The sequence below is a fragment of the Cataglyphis hispanica genome, chromosome 15 (assembly GCF_021464435.1).
Source record: "Cataglyphis hispanica isolate Lineage 1 chromosome 15, ULB_Chis1_1.0, whole genome shotgun sequence".
Classification (NCBI taxonomy): Eukaryota; Metazoa; Arthropoda; class Insecta; order Hymenoptera; family Formicidae; genus Cataglyphis; species Cataglyphis hispanica.
In genome coordinates, this window is record NC_065968.1 from 5,200,608 (window position 1) to 5,219,226 (window position 18,619).

The 18,619-nt window shown below is 31.8% G+C and overlaps 1 protein-coding gene across 11 annotated transcripts in view; it reads right to left on the reverse strand.

The window, feature by feature from the left end:
- LOC126855040 (protein abrupt) overlaps positions 1–18,619 on the reverse strand; it is a 75,031-nt gene extending 56,412 nt beyond the window's left edge. For 2 of the 11 annotated variants that reach the window (XM_050602354.1, XM_050602355.1), the window contains exon 1: positions 17,715–18,617. The gene's annotated coding sequence lies outside the window, so the exon portion shown is untranslated. Of the gene's footprint in view, positions 1–17,714 lie in introns of all 11 variants that reach the window. The other 9 variants (XM_050602353.1, XM_050602352.1, XM_050602366.1 and 6 more) reach the window with 9 other exon arrangements.

Here is an 18,619-nt window from a genome sequence, read left to right on the forward strand (position 1 = left end):
TCGGCAAAGCTCGGATAACCGTCATTAACGCAGTTGCTTTTTGCTCGCAGTTGCGGGCGAGCACTCTCGCAACGAATCTCCTTGCCAAATTTTTGTGCGATTTAATGGCTGCTCGACGAAAATCGGCTGATTCGCCGCGTAAGAAATAACAAAATATACGAATGAGCGTCGTGCGAGGCATTTGCAATTTAATCCTTCATACATTATTTATCATCCTTAACGATCAACGCCGTTTCTTCTGAGTTTCTTTTGCACGATAATTTATTTTTGCAATTCCACTTCGATTGATAATTTGGAAATAAACAAATTAATCTGTTTTCAAATTTCTATTCTTATTAAAGAAATATATTCATCTTGTGTCATATGTAAGACTTTATTATAACTAAATAAATTATTACAAGTAAATTTTCATTCATTATCAATCTTTTAGCAACTCCAGTATATTCTAGAAATATTTTAATGATATTATTATGTAATCTTATCCTAAATATTATCATATTTCTCTTAAGAGATGTCATGTATTAGTGATTTCACATACCAGTTATTTTCATTTTACGCATGCATTAAAAAAAAAACAATATCTGAAATGCTTTGGCAATATTAAAAATATTTACATATTTGCATGGCCGATAAAAAAAATCAGCAATTATTTTACACTAAAGATCGCTGAAGATTTAAAATCGATAATCAACCGAGATTTGTCAGTGATTTGTTATTGCGAAAGTAAACGAAACCCAAGTCTCTGTAACCTCCGTTTTATGAATCGCTCGCGCGTGCAAACGATTTGCACACATTAAATTTCATGTGATGCTTTAGCGAATTGTTTTATTTACGCATTGAACATGATTACATTGATGAGATGCATCAGCGAGAATTTTAGTTGAATGACGATTGTCCAGATAGCATAATAATAAGTTAACCAATATCATTATTACCACCATCACCAACAACAACAACAGCATCATTGAAGATACCAACCGACAGATGACTTTCACCTTCCAACGCACGCACAGGCACGAATATATATATATATGTATATGGAAGATCGGAGCACGTAAGCTTTTGGCAATTTTAAAAGATAATAGCATCCTGATTAATTGGAACCTGCATGTTGATTGAATATATCGATTAAGAGATCATAATGATTATCTTGAGAAATTTGTTATGCAAGATTGGTTACAGAGAATATCGGAATATCAAGGAAAATGAAAATTCTTCGTACTATAAGAGACGTCATAAAAAATTTTTTTTAAATGTTTAATATTGATTCATAAAAAAATGCAAAAATAAATCGAATTGATAAACTCATAATTTTAATGAAAAATTAAAAAATACTACAAAATAAAATTAAATCGATATCTTACGACAAATCCGAAAATACACAGCGAAAAAAAACGAAGACATATTATGTATATATTTATGTTGACATATTAATGACATATTATTTAATAATATAATGGATATATTAAAATAATAATATAAAAATTTATCGATTCAAAGATTTTTATCGTGATCCACGAGCGTCGTAATTTTCGTTTGGGAAAAGAGTTTAAGTTCATGCACTGTACGAGATAAGCCGGATCGTTAAATATCGCTTGTATGCGTAAGGGCACATATAGGAGAGGTATTAATTTATTTTATGCGCGCTCGCGTGCACTGGCTCACGCACACGCGACCGCGCACGTTTCCTGATCATGCAGTATAAATGCCAGGTTGACGACCCTTTAATAACTCCGTGCATTCTCGCTTCGCGATCGGATATGGATCTCGTATCGGCCAATTAGGAGACGTTTAGTAATGAGGATGCTGATGAGATTCCGATGGATCGGACGACGATGGATCGACTGATATTCGACGAAGATAAGTCACATGGCCGGAAATAGCATTGTAAAGGAATTCGTGTCTCGCTCAGTATTGCTTCCGGAAACGAGATAATTTCTTATTAATAGGTGAAAGATTCAAAGTGATTCTGGTGTAGAAATTAAAATAAAAATTTATTATAAGTGATACCTACTAATAAATATTTATTAATATTTTTTAATATTTATCAGTATTTATTAGTATTTATTAGTATCTAATTAATATTTTTTGTGTAAAGAAAATAAAATAATTTTTTTATATAAATATTAACGTTTATTTCTTTTAAATAAAAATTAAAATGTGTTACTTTACTAATATTATTCTCTAAGTGCATATGTAACATAACGACGTATAAACTGCATTTCCAGCGCGAGCAAAGTAAATGCAGGGACATCTTAAATATTCCACGTAGACGACGGACCTTGACGTGACGTACATTATCAAATATGGCATCACACTTGAATTGTTAACTTTAACAGCTACTGCCTATGATTTCAGTCTAAAGATATAGTTATAACCAATATCACGTTCTAAAGATTTATTTTGTTCCTTGCGCATTAAACTCTTATCATGATGCATATGCAACGCAAGAGCACAAAAATGAGCAACGAGAAGAAATAACCGCGTACAGAGCACATACAGAAATAGGCAAACTTGAAATGAAACTTGACAGCAAGAGAAAAGTAAAATTAATCGTTAACAAAAATACACATTATTCGCAAAAAATGTCACTTATATAAAATTATTGTTGCGGCATTTGATTTCGTTTTTATTTCAAATTTTTGATATTCCGTCTAGATAATAAACATCAACGTGATAAAATAGAGGAACGTACACACATGACATAGCATATTGGCTCGCACACGGGTGTAAATAACGCGAGATCACTCTTATCTCGGCTCGTTCTATACAATGTGGGACACGTTATCAGCCAATCCGTTGCAGAATGCATTTTTATCGCGAAACGGGGAGATTTGCGAAAAAGCGAGACTGATGGGAATCAGAGAGAAAAAAAAAACGGAGAAGGATGTGAAGACATGACAGATCTGAATTAAGATCGATTACCGCGCGACGCGCGTTACCGCGAGCGCGTCGAGACAAGTAATTTATCAACGAATGCATGTTTACGCGCAACCGTCGCGATGCGTATATTTCGCATTTACTATGTGTCATCGTATATACCGCGTATTTACTATATTGTAAGCCAACGATAACTGTACACTTCCGCCCCCGTCGCCATCAGTAATCCGCGTTCGACATTCGTTATTCTCGGCACGAGTTTTATTCACGAGAATCGGCATTTAACGAGAAATTCTTAATATTTATGATCGCCACGATCTACAATGCAAATAATCTATAAACTCAGTTATTTTTCGCAAAAATAGTTTATCTACATTTTGATGTTAATTTGTTAATGTTTAGGTAAAATATAAAGAACACTTTGTGAGATAAAACTGATTTTGTGTATATAAATTAGTAAAAGAGAAATGAAAACATAAATTTGAAAATTAACAATAAATTTTCAACAAATAATTTTAATTGCAATAAATATTTGTGTAAAAAAATTTATATTGTAGTTAAATATATATATATATATTTTGTAGTTGTAACTGTTTTCATCATTTTAATATTTTTTATAAAGAGAAATCGATATCAAGTTGAGATCGATGATCGCAAATATGTTTACTGTCAATGTATTTTGTTTATTCATCGAGTATGAATATATCACCGTTTATTCCGCACATTATTCTCAAGGTAAAGTAAGTTCAACAGCTAATTCCAGCGATTAAGCAATATGAATAATGAACAACTTTATCGTAAACATAAAAATGTTGCTTCATAAAAAGAATACATTAAACACACATATATAATGCATATAAAACCAATTAATCGATATAAAATATATTTATATTAGTGTCAATTACTGTCATTAAATATCTAAAAACATTTATTATCTTTATATATGATCAATATTTAAAAAAAAATTTTTAAACTGTATTAAATGCATCACTTTTGATTTGTAAAAAATAAATTCGGCAATTCTTTTTTTTTTAACAAATAAATACGTAAAATTAGAAACATGTTTTTTGTGTTTTCAAATTTCTTTACAAAATTAAAAAATTATACGTTATCACAAAAATCGATTGCAGCAAGGCGAGATCGTAAGAAAATCGCGTTTGATCACTGGAATTTTAATCGCACGCTCACTTATGCACGCATATGCGCAATTATCTGCGTACATAAACGGGATGCAGATATATCCGGAATAGATCAAGACGAATTGAGATTGGGCACGTATCACAGTAGGTATGCTGCGAATTCGAGGTGTGGCACTAGTCGCTTCTATTCCCTCGCCTCTCTCCCGAGGGAAACCTACTCCTCCTCATGGGTCCTCATTGACTGCCCACTCGAGGAGAATAGTATTGTGAGGCAATTAGAGTCGCGTACATAGATTCATCGACGGCGCACACGCCACTGTCTCCATTCCTGGCATTCTCGTTACTCTCTCCTCGAACCAACGCGACTGAGCGACTGGTCACGAAATCTCAAACGAACGAGAAAATTCATTCTTACTGATATAATGTAAGAAATTCTGTGGTCACGATAAATAAAAAAAAAAAATTATTTTTATTACACAAAAATTTTGGTAAATATGCATAATAGGTTACACCAGATTTTTTTGCCATCTCAATATATTGTTAAATATGTTGTAAGGGAAGTTATATATGCGTGCTTGTATGTGTATTCTGAGTAATTTTCTGCAAAAATCAAGTAGAGAATAGTATTGATTTAAGAGATACAACAAATTAAAATTTAATAATTTTAATGTTTTTTGTTAGGTATTATAAATTGATATTAGAAACAATTAAGTTTATGTACGCCATACTGTCATCTCTAATTAAAACAAGCTTTTGTTTGCGCACATTATTTAAAGAATAAATATATAGTCATAAATATTTGGGATATACTTCCAAATGACTCCTGCTTCCCATGCTTATCGATCTAAAGTTTTACATATAAATTATTTTCGATGTGAGGAATAAAGTGCGCGTGGTCCCAACTTTGGGAAATAAAAAAAATTCTTTTTGTGACAGCGCACTTATTGACTAAAATCGATTCTATATGATTCTATATACAACATATATAATTTATACAATATATGTAATATATAAGTTCTATTTAATGTGAGGAATCTGAAGCACCAGACAATGAGGGTAAACATTGCTTTGCGCGGAAAGTTGCAAATTCACTACATTCTACCCTCTATCATCTAGTGCTTTAGATGCAAAACTAAGTCTATAATTATATCGTTTCACATGAGTTTGCGACTTTCCGTGCAAAAAAAGATTGAACCCAAACCTATGTGCCTAGTTTTCTGGTAGTGAAGCCTCCTCTCAGGGGGAGAAAGGAGGAGTGGAGGGGACGAAACACACTGCCTCCACGCATAAATTTTTTAATGCGAAAAGAGATACCACATAAATTTATAACTTTCCACGGAAAAAGGAAGTTTCACATGGGTTCACTCATGAGTTTCCACGCAAAGCGAGGTTCGACTCAAACCTATGTGTCTCGTTTTTTAGTATTGGTGCTCCTCTGCAAAGAAGAGGGAGAGAAAAGGGAAAGAGGAGAAAGGGCAAAATACACTGCTTCCACGCATACACTTGTTAAAATGAGGTTTTACATTGGGGTTTATTTTCCACGCAAAGCGAAGACTCAAATCTATTGAGTTGAGTTCACTTGATAAGTGCTCTTATATATATTTTTTTTTTTTTTTAATTTTCCGAAGTTGGGATCACGCACAATTTATTTTTTACATTGAATTTTTACATAGTTTGTGTAAAATTACAAATCAATCGGAAGCAGGAATCATTTAAAAGTATATCCATATTTTGTCACAATACTCGGTTTTATCTATTTCTCGCAGTTTATAAACAACTTTTAACATGATAAACAAAATATATTTGTATATGCAGCTTATTATTTTTCCTCATTTCTTCTTATTCCGGCAAATAAATATTTTGTAAAGCAAAAAATTAATATTTTTGATACACTATATAAAACATTTTAATATACAAATTATTAATATTAGTAATATTATTTATCAAATAATATGAGCGCAGAGAGGCAAAGCTCTTTCCCCTGCACTCCCGCTCCCAAAAAAATTCCAATCTAACCCAACTCAACTTGTAAATTTATAACACTATTTAAGGATTATACTCTGAATAATACTTTATTTTTTAAAAAAAGGTTGATCTAAGTAAAGGTTGGTCTAAGTAAGAATTTTGTTGAGATGAAGGTGCAAAAAGAGGAGTTCTGCTGTTCCTTTGTCTACACATTAAATGGATTTTTTTTAGTCAAAAAATAATGGAAAATTTCAACGTACATAAACTATATTGTTCCAAACTTTTATTTGTATTATTTAAACAATTGCCGCTCTCCACTTGAATTTTTTCTGAGAGTTACTCAGAACACACATGTCTCCCTTACATCTAACTATAAGTGGCAAAAAATCGATAAGATGTAACCTATTATGCATATTATTAATTACGCTATTACTAAACTTTTACCAAATTTTTTTTTTATTTTCTCTGAATTGAGGCCAAAATTTAATTGTTACTGAATATATCATCAAATTAAAAATTAAAGCAAAATTAAAATGTCTTATGCTATTAAAAATTTAATTAATTTAATTGATGCTTATATTATCAATGTAAAAGTTTTAATGAGTGATTAAATGTATTATACAATATTATCCAATTGTTTCAACTTAAAAAAGAGAAAAAAAAGAGCGTGACAAGAGCTTTTCGACAAAGAAACAAGCGGAAGCTAATGCGAAGTAGTAATTGCATAATAAAGGAAATCGAAATTGCCTCATTCCGAGGACGGCGCGTGTATCACGATATGCACATTGTCATTTGCATTCACTTAAGCGTCAATGTTTTTTACAACTGGCCTTTGCGCACTATCGGCAAAAAGAGTACAAAGTCGCTGATTACACGTGGAGTAGTACCGGATATTAATTGGCGTGATTCTATGTGTTGTAAAATTTTTCCTTCGCAAAATATATTTTCGTGTTATATACGAGCATATACGATGATGCAGGTGCGAAATAAAGAATACGACGCAATGGTCGAAAACGTAGCGCGGACAAAAAAAGGAAGGTTACACAAAGAAATACGAGGGGATGTCGAAGACTCTTCAGAAACATGTTACTCTCACGGTCATGGAGCAAATGTACATTTTGAATAATGTAATAGCAATGAATCATCAGCCTTATGATATATATCGTTCAATAAAATATATCCTTTGTTATATTTTAACGAACGATACAGTAATATTATATTAACATCTTTAAACAAATTGTAAACAGAATTTGTGGTAAAATTGTTACAATAAAATCATCGAAATAAAGTTATAGAAAGAATTTAATAGAGAGAGCTTTTGAAAAAAATATTGCTTGGCGAAAACCATTTATAATAAAATTTAAAAAAAAATCAAAAATTATATATTTTTCTTCGTTTAAGTTTAGATTTATTTATTACGATAAGCCTTTTGTAAATTATATAATCACTTTGCAATAAAGTATATAATATGACATCTTGAAAATCGCGTCGATTTTCATCCGGCCGTGAAAAAATAGAACGGTGTATATACACACGTCAATGACATAAAAATCATCGGTAAAAATTTTCATGGTACATTGAAAGTAAAAACGCATTTTCTCATGGTGTATATATGCTGCAAAGTGCTTTACAGGATATGTGCGAGACGCACATGTCCGGGAAATTCTATAACGAGGTTCGTATTACGAACGCCCTTTCATGTCTCCGTCTGCCAATAGCTATGAAAGTGTGTGTGTGTGTGTGTGTGTGTGTGTGTGTGCACACATTACTAAGAGTACGAAAGATACAAACGAAAAATGTGAAATGTCGAAAGTGGAAAACCAGGACGTACTCGAATTACAAGGCAGATCTACAGAGCTTTCCAAGAACAATCAGCAATGTCGTATGATACTTAATGAAAGCATTTCATTGAGAAAGATATAATCATATATTGATGCATATAAATAAATATTTAACGTGTCATTAAAAAAAACATCATTTTTTACATTATTTTATGTTATTTTACGTTATTTTAAAAATAACACGTTAATATATATATATATATATATATATATATATATATATATATATATATATGCAATTTAATATAGAATTTTGATAATGAATAAAATCACACAACGCATTTGCATAAATAAAAAAATTATGTTTACTAGTTTCATTTTAATTAATTTGAAGATATAAATCATGATAAGCTTGATAAGCTTATCTGAAAATTGTGTACGTGTGCATATGTATAATAAGCGCATCATAAATACTTATATATGGTAAGACACAAAAATCAATCCTTTTGGACTAAAAGCAGATTATTTTTTAAACGCATTGTAATGATCTTAGAACGTTATAAGGCGTACACAAGTACAAAACACTAAGAATTTCGCTGGGACAAAAATAAACATCCTGTGGCGGTTACTTTTCTTTTCTCGATCAACAATGACATTTTGGCTTTATTTGAAAAAAAAATTGCCTGAATATTTTTACAGCTTATAGTTTTATAAGCTAAACTAGAAGTTTCTTTTAAACCAAATTATATTAAAAGATTGTGCATATTTTTTGTGACAGTCTTTTCTATCTTATGATATAATACTCTGTAAAATTGCTTGTAATTAAGCATATATGTATATCATAATCAAAGAATAAGTTTATCTTTTTGCAAAATAATTTTAAAATTTAATATAAAAATTATATATACAAACTATCAATATATGTAACGGGTTCTTAAATCATTAATAAGTAGAGAAAAGTAGAGTTAAATTGCAGATATGATAAAGTTAGATTGTTTTAAATAATTTGAAGATATAGTTCATAATTTAAACAAAACATATCAGCGGTTATAGTTTCAACAAAACCATCCCAACAGTTAAATGTGAATGCAATGGATGGATGACGAATTTTTTGACAGAGACTAATGCAAGTTTAACTCGTGCATTTTAAAGAATAATAAAACATTATGCATTTTAGGACGTACATAATTTTTCTTTTTTTAGATAGTTTTTCAAGTAATTGACAAAAAAGATGACGAAAAATTCCGAAAAAGGTTTACACGAGTAGTCATTACTTGAAGTAAAATAAAATCATCTCTGAACAATATAAAACTTTGCGTAAAATTTATTCAATATAAAAAGATCTAGTGCATCCATTAAAGTAGCATCATGACGGAATTAATTGTTAAGTCAGCGAACGCATCCGGTATTAAGAATAGCAGTATTGTACTTTTCTTTGCCATAGACCCTAAAGTTTAAAAAGCATATGAAAATACGTTCCCTGAATCATCTAAGTGTACCTGAGATCTCTAAAGTAAATCGTGGAACCATTGCTAAAACCGGCACAATTATAGACCAGCTGTTACGTCTCCTGGGGTTCCTTTTAGATCAAAGCAGGTATCAAGACAGGCGAACCTGAGTGTACGTAGATACACCATCTGTGCGTTGCATGCCAAGAATTCAATACAATCTGGAGGATATATATCTTCCTATCTTATTGCACGCCCTAATGTTGTTCCGAATGAACCGTACTAGTTATAAAAATAAGAGGAAAACCAATCGCGAACATTTCGAAATCAGATAAAAATCTAAGTGTTTTTAGATTTTATACTGAATATTTGGCGTGCGTTATGATAGCTGTACTTTTTGGCATTATTAAAATGTATTTATAAATTTAGGGAAATATTTATTAATATTTCAACTTATAAAAATTAAAGAATAATGCTCACAATTGTCCTATTTCACGATCGTTAATTGAACAAATGTACTTTGTTACAAAATTGAGACTAAAAGTAACAAAGAAATGTAAACAAAAAGACAAGGAGATGAGATAATTTGGCGAATAATAAAAAGATTAAGAAAGGTTTTTGATCGTGTCATCAAGTTTTAATATGTAAACGTTCAACATTAGAGGGATCATCTAAGAGTCATCGCAAAAATCAAAAAGAAACATAATTTTAGGCTTTTTATTTCTTTGATATGTTAACTATTCCAGTGAACATTATTACGCTGTATACGAAAAGTAATAATCGATGAAATTCTAATTCCAGCTTAGTTTGCGTGCTGCAATTCCAATATGGGTCTATCGATTTATCTCATGATTATAAACAATATTGGCATTTGCTAATTCAATGGTTGCAATTAAATCACTCAAATAATGCCTGCCGCTGCAAATCACGCAACGCTATCACATCCCTTCCACCACTTACGCCAGATTATAGTTCGATATCCGGCAGTCGCTCAACAACGGCTCGGCATATATCACCGGCAAAGTTTGCCCACCGACAATTGCTCTCCCCTTTCTCCTACTTCTCCCTTCTTCTATCATCGTTCCCACCATCGGCGACTATGACGAATGTATGTACATCATCTCGCGGCCGCAATCTCGTACCCGTCGATTCATTAATTAATCGCTGGACACACATACAAAGACCGCGTGTTCGCGCACGGTGGCAATTACCGGCGCATTGTCGCGCATAAATCATTAGCAAACGCGTCGCTTCCATAATTCGGTTAATTTGCAGTGTTTTTGCCGACGCTGGGCGTCATGTAACGCGCCGCGATGTCCCCCACCACGCGCTTTCTCTTATCTTAATTATCTTGTTTAGGCCAGTCGTAATTTGCATTACAATGATACGATTGATGGACGTTATGCAAAATTTCAACGAGATAATTTGGTATATTAATGATATCAATTAGAAGAGTTAAATTGGATATTTATATAATTTATGTATGCAAATATAATGTAGCAAACGATTATGTTAGAGACAAGTTAAACTAATAAATTGATATGATTTTATCAAAACTTTTTTAACCATGATAATGTTGACATTCCGTGATTTTGAATAATAAATTATCATTGTAGCGATATTTATGATATCTTATTTGAACCGGTATACTGTAATTCATGTTTTTTATTCTACTCTCTCTCTCTCTCTCTCTCTCTCTCTCTTTCTCTCTTCTTTCGCGTGTAAAATAATAATTAAAATTAAATCAATTTAAGAAATTAAAATTTATAAAATTAATCAGTTGATTAGCATTAAAAAAATTATTATTTGTATAATATTAATAATCAATCAGCAAAATTATTTACATTAATTTGATGTTTAATGTGTAAATTTTTCAAAACTGATTTCAACATTTAGTGTTAATAATTAACATATATAAATATATAGCGTAAATATTATAATTACTTTTTATTGTTGTTAAATAAATTCTAAACAAGGAAATTGTTAAATTATATTTGCCGCGTAATTAAATCGTGCAAATGATAAAAATCGATATCTTATCAGAAGCGATATGTGAACTCCTACAGTTTAGAGTAACTAAATTCGTTGCTTTCGTCATTTGATACTCGACAGAATTACATTTGAATAGTTACGGTAATTATCTAATATAATATTTTTTCAACAAGAATTATAAAAAACTGTTATTAAAATATCGAGCAGACATCGATTCAACGTGAAGATAAATCTAAAAAATTAATTCGAGTCATATGATAAATTAAGAAAGACAACACCATTTAAAACATATGTTCAATTATTATAGATTAAAGAAATTTTGAAGAGACGCTTTTTATGTCAGAAACTCAAAAAAATAATTTCATGTTTATAGATTTGTTTTTCATTTTCTGATCATACATTTTTGACAATGGAATTAAATTCTGTATACGTAGTTCATCGATAATCTGAAGATAAAGCAACGCAACAGTAATAAATGCACGCGCTTGAAATCCTCTCATTAAATTAAATTAAATACTCTCATTTTTATCAATCTATTCGGTAAAGTCTAGTTATTCGGGATTGCAAATGGTTTGACTTAACTCTCATCGATATAAGCGTCTTTAGGGTTCACTTTGAAATTTATATGAATTCTACAATAGCACAAAATTATGCCTATATCATCCAGTAATATAAATTTAATACTGAATTTAATATAAATTTAATACAATTATCATCGTTAATTATTACGTGTAAATTTTTTCCAATTTCTACAGTAAATATATTTTACTTTTTGTAAATAAACACTACTAGACAGATGATATTATTTTTCAACAAAAAGTATTATTGAGCATTTATTATATTTTCTAAATTACTTCTGAATTTTCCTAGTATTTCCGTTATACTCCATACACGCGCTCTCGTGCGAGAGAACGTAATCTCAAAGAATGATTATTCCCACTCCTATACATAACGAACATTCGGTCATGACTATCAGCTTATCGCGACGCGTGTGACTCAGTCATTAATAAAAGGGTAGCCATGCACACCGTGAACAGCGTAAAGCCGAGGGTTCGTATCGATCAAATAACCATCAGTCGCCATATATGAAGACGAAAATTGAGGAATTTTTATTGTTAATAAGTGTATAGATTTGTAATTTGTATATACAGCGATAAATATATTATATGTTATTAAACACTATTAAAACTGATAGAGTCAACGCTATCTTCAAACTGAATTTAAAGCAATGAAGCGAATTTCATTTGCTCGAATCTGAAATTACGACAAAATCCCGTATCCTTTGAAATACGCGTCTATCTCTGTAACGTTGTAACGCTCGCTCTATGGGATATCCTCTTTAAGCGTAACGCAAACGTACCTGATGATCAACAAACTCGTGTCGCGTTCAAGAAACAACTGAGGTATTATAAAGCAAGACGATAGAATAAATAAATGGCTACGTACATGTTAATAGATACGATGCTGATCAAGTCTAAAAAAATGTCTATTTTAACGAACGAGGTCAAGCATAGCATAAATGCAAGGCTACATTGTTATAAAACTCAGGTCGATCCGTTTGACCCCCCGATATACGCACATGCATTACCGGATAATGCACGTGCGTACATTAATTACGCGTCGGACGGGCCATTGGATCTCTCTCTCTCTCTCTCTCTTTCTCTCTCTTTCTCTCTTCCTCTCCGCTTCTCTCTCTTTCTCTATCTCGTTTTCTCGCTCCTTGATTCTTTTTCTCTCTCTCTCTCTCTCTCTTTCTCTTTTGTGCCCAGGAAGCCTCGTATCGAATTTATCAAAAACACGACGGGAAGCCCGTGGGATGATAGAGACGAAGAGAAAGTGAACGCGGCCAACGTGGTGGAGCTCTCATGTGTCTATGATGCGGAATGATACTGCGTTTCTCATTATTACGTTTAGAAATCCCGCTTACTCCCACGAATTTCATTCCGGACAGATTAATCGGCGGCAGCGGCAAGCGTTGTAACAGAGAATAGAAGAAGAGAGAGAGAGAGAGAGAGAGGGAAGGCAATTGCTCACTCACTTGACCAAAGTATCGTCCAAAGTCGCATATAAATCGGCATAATGCTTGTGCAACTGGTTTTGCATATTATCGGAGTCATTTTCCACATTACAGTTCGTTCACGAATACATAAGTAATATAAATATCAATATGATTACAAGCATTAATATCGGCATAAGTTCGGAAAATAAAAGAATCAGGCTTTAACCCTCGCAATTGACCCAACCGCACGTGTAAAGGATGTCGTAACTGATACGCAAATAGTTGAAAATAGCGACAATATATCATTACAATTCGCATCGAATTATCAAGACTGTATAATGCATACGTGTGTGTATGTATGTATGTATGTATGTGCGTGTGTCAGATTTGATTAAAATTATAGAATTTTCTAGAATTCTTTTCGATAGTAATTGAAACATATCATTTGCCTCTTATATCTGAATTTTGTTAAATTAAAAAAAAAAAAAAATTATTACTCGTCGATAGTAATTAATACTTTTTTGTAATAATGATAAAAAAATTATTATTCAGTGTATTTAAAATTATTACTCATGTGTATTTAAATATACTGATGAAAAATAACGAAATATAATATGAGAAAATTTTAATATATAATGAGTGTGCAATAATGTATGTTATAAAAGAAAAACAGTTCTAGAAAACCTTGTTTTGTTTGCGCTCGCAATTTGCGTATGAGCGAGTATAACCTACTATTATTATCATGAGTAATAATAGTAATACAGCTGCGGCTGTTCTCTCGTCGATGTACGGAAACACGTCTGAAATGAAAATATCGCAATGCAATTCTCATAAATTGTATGTGGAAATCGTATTCATTGCGTCTACTCTGTAAAAAGTTGCTTACATATCAATTAAAATGTCACAATTGCATATAAAGATTACACGCAAAATAATGATGTATAAATGTATAATTGTCGAAATTTTTAAATCATATCGATCATCCGTGATTTCACGTTAAATGCGTGATTGATAACAACCGTCATTTTGATGCGAAATTTTAGTATATTTTGACTGACGCGTCGACACAGAAAAGCAAGTAATTAATTACATAGAATGACAGCGAGTGAATGACATTGGAAAGGATAAATCGTATTTTGTATAAAACTCATTCATTGATACATCTCTTATTAATTCTTTTCCGATTGTTTGGAAAAAAATATGATTTATATCAAATTATTTTATTTTTTCTGAGGTATAAATCAGCTGTTATTGTGTCTTGTGTCCACTTTAATTTAACAAATTCCAATTGTTATAATTATTATTTTTCTTAAGAAAAGTGTCCAATTAATACGTTAATATTAACTGATAAAAATAATATTTGCTACTGATAAAAATTGTTGCATAGCGTCTTAAAAACTTGCATTTAAAAACATTTAATACATACATACTTTATATCTTTTTATAATATAAAAATTAAAATGTCAAAAGAGAGAAGGAGCATGTGGTATATAATGCACCATGGGACAGTGCGTTTGAAGATTTCCGTCAGACTAGGGATTTCTACGTAAGTGTGTGAGTGTCAATATGTATACCCACATGTGCACGCATACACATATATGACTATCGTTGTGTTAGTGCTGCACAGACCGATTTATTGATCACACGCGTCGCACGCAATACGACGAATGCGTGCCTGTTATGTCGCAACCATGTACGACGTCTAAAAATTCCGTTTTATGATTCCATACGTTATATTATTTTAGCTTCCGTACAAGAGCAAAAAAAAAAAAAATAAATTCATAAAAACAATCAACATTATTATTACAAAACTGTGAAACAATTGATAAACGCGAAAATTAATTATGTAAAGAAATTTTGATCGTAATAAAAATCACTTTAATCACAACGTGGCTTATTGGAGCACTCCAATTACAGAAGCAATTATTGGAGCATTTAAAAACTAAGGCACGTATTGATTCGCATGGGATACATGATTTTTTCCTTTTTTTTACTAACTATTAAATTATTAGAAATTTTAATCCACTGGAAAAGAAATAATAAATTGCACACACAGTATATTTTTTTTGTTTTTATATTGGACGTTAACGGCAACATCAAAGAACGTCAAAATTTCTATTCCCAGAAGTTAAGGATATCCTATAGGATAAAGAATTATATTTAAAGTACATAGGTTTAGGGCGCAGTTAAACTTTAGTGCGTAAAAGAAAATTTCTAAGAAGTCTATACAACTTTATCTTTACAAAAGAAATATTGCAATGAGTGACCGTGTAAAAATTTGAAATATTTGCTGGAAACATGTTTCCATTGATATCAGTAATGCTCATGGGATTTCTGCATTGTTATTCATCAAAAGTTAATGAAAAATAATATTCGTGAGCGTTGCAAACCGGTTATTCAGTATGGTATAATAATCATCGACATATTTTATTGCGACTCATGTGTGACAGTTCAGTTACATAAGATCCCGCCTAAAAATATATTAAATTTAATAAATATTTTATGCAGTTTGCACTGATATATTTACGATGTTATTGGAATATAATTTTCTCTCTGTATGTTATGTGCAATATATACTTTGTTCATTCTAGATTTAATTTTTATCATTCTTTCAAAATAATTAACATTTTATCTAGTTGATAACTATGACTATTTATAAGACCGAATATAATAACATTGATAAATAGATATTTTAAAACTATACTTACTTACTATATATTTATTTTATATATATACATATAGTTTTAATATTTTTTATTAATTATTTTTTAGATAAGAAAAGCATTTAAAAGAATTTTTTAAATTACTTTTATTATATTTCTAAACACAAAAATTAACTTTTGATAACAGTATATACCTCATTATTGTGGTAATCGTTGAAAGATAATAAAGTGATTAATTATCAGTCCAGAAAGACAGTCATTTTGACAGTTGTATGTAAAAAGACGATCATGAATAGTTATAAAAAAAAATTACAGGAAATTGCGATTAAACAGATTAATTAAGTGTATAAAAATCAATCGATCATATAAGACGGTGGTAACGTAAAATTTCGATGACAAAATGAGAAGAAAGTACAATACTCGCAGCTATATTATCGGTGTAAACAATATGATTTATTATCGTCGATTATTAAAGTCGCAATAACGCCGTGTTTGTTTCTACAAACATTCGAAATTAATGCGAATTAACGTGAACTATTTTTCATTACGTCTTCATTAATTATTTGCAAACTATCTAGAAAATAATACAAAAAAAACTTAAATTATTTGATATATATTGTTTTTAGTGCATAAGACGATATTGTAAATTTTAATAATATTCTCTTTAGTCAATTATTGAAATAGTATAAAGGTATACATCAGTCACAATATCTTACAAAATTGGAAAATTCACATTGCTTTTCTTTGCCAAAAGCGAATATTTGGTAAAAGAAGCGACGGCTGTTACTATCTTAGAATTCAATTATTTTTGGATATTAAGAAATAGGACAAGCAAAATTCCATATGTTTTATAATCTGCGTATCGTCTTACTGTGTACTGTGAAACGCTCGTAAACACACATCTCATAAAAATGAAAAAAATGTACACAAATAAATTCTTGTAACGAAACTTTAGGTCAAATAAAAAAAAATCTTGTATGTGCGTATTGTCGATTTTCGGTTACGTTAGCAAGTCTGATTAATTTTAATGGAAATATTGGGTATTTATTTCGTAAAAAACACGATTAATTTGTAACATTATAAATCTGCTCATCTAATATTCGACATAATATTTGACATAAACAAGATGCCATATCTCGCAATAAAACGAATATTTAAAAAGTCTTGATTGTACATTAAACTTATTGCCAAAGATTACTTAAACAACATCAATCATATAAGTTGCGAGGCCGTAAATTTCAATTAAAATTATGACGTATATTAATGCAATATTTCTCGTTTATTCAAGATTTAAAAAAGTTTTGCTAGACTTTTGCGAGGACTCGTATAGTTTTACACGTACATCCGTTACAATCGTTAAACACGTAAGTTTTACAATAAAAGCGCGCACATCATGCAATGAGCAAGACGGCACAATTAATAGCGTGGGCCGTGGTCGATCGCACAATTAACTTTAACGAACGGGCGGCCTTGTGATTAAACTTAATTAGTATCGCAGTAATAACTCGTTAATAATTAGAACTGAGTATAAGAGCGTAGCTTTTGAACGCTCATCATTTTCTCCAAATAATCTTTTATAAACACGTGTGTGCATATGTGTTTATATATATATATATATATATGTGTGTGTGTGTGTGTATATAATATATAATATATATGTGTGTATGTGTATGTGTGTCGTATCTATGCATGTAAGTGTAGATAAATTTTCACCATCAAAAAAGATTAGAAATAAAAAAAAAAAAAAAAATAAAATAAACGGAGACAAATGTCTTCACTTGGCCGTACGCTTATTCGAACATTTTCCTTCGATTTGCCGATTTAAAAATTAATATAATAATAATTACCTTCACTTTATCCTTTTGTAATTCCACTAGGAAATGAAAATAAAAAGTGATTCCTCGGTGGCTTTAGAGTTCGAATGATACGTGATAACTGGCTGACGAGGTTCCGAGGAGCAAAGCGTGTGTAATTAAGAACTGACACCAACTGTGAATGATGGACGAAATGGTAAAGTGATGCGAATCTACGGATAAATCACTGTGTTCCTCTTCATTTTCTCGCCTATTAGGCGCGTTCGACACTGCAAAGCTCCGCTTTCTCTCTTTTTCTCTTTCTCTCGCGCGCGAGACGACATACGTCGCGTGTCGCGTGTCGCTCAGATGCGCGACGTACGAACGTACGAAACCACGCGCGACGCGCTCGGTGTAAAGATCAATGAATTGTTTCAAAACGCGCGCACCACCTCCCCCACCCTCCTCTCACGTGTAAGTCACGTAACGAAAGTTTACGGGAGACCAACCGGAGGCGAGTATGTAAATAAAAAAGACGCGCACACACCACTATTGTCTTTCTCTCCTCCGGCTGATGTCGAACACCGCGAACTAGGAACGAAACTGATTTAACCAAGGGGCGGTCCGGCGAATTATGGTACCCTTTTAGCGGCTCCCCCTCTCCTGTTTATAGTTGCTTCTACACCAACCTTACGTGCGCTCTCTCTAGTTTATTGTGGCAGTATCCCGCTTCACTACCTATTCGCCAACCGCGTACACACACACTACTCTAGCGCCAGTTCGTGCCGGGTTCTCTTTATAGCTTCGTTCTCCCTACCATCGAATGTCGCGTCCCCTCCAGATGATGCTTCAGCGATATGCGCGTGTGGTTCCATTACTCTCCTGAATCTGGAGAAAGAGAGGGAGAGGGTACAAAGAGGGAGAGGGAGTGAAGAGGGAGAGGAAGAGGGAAAGGAAGA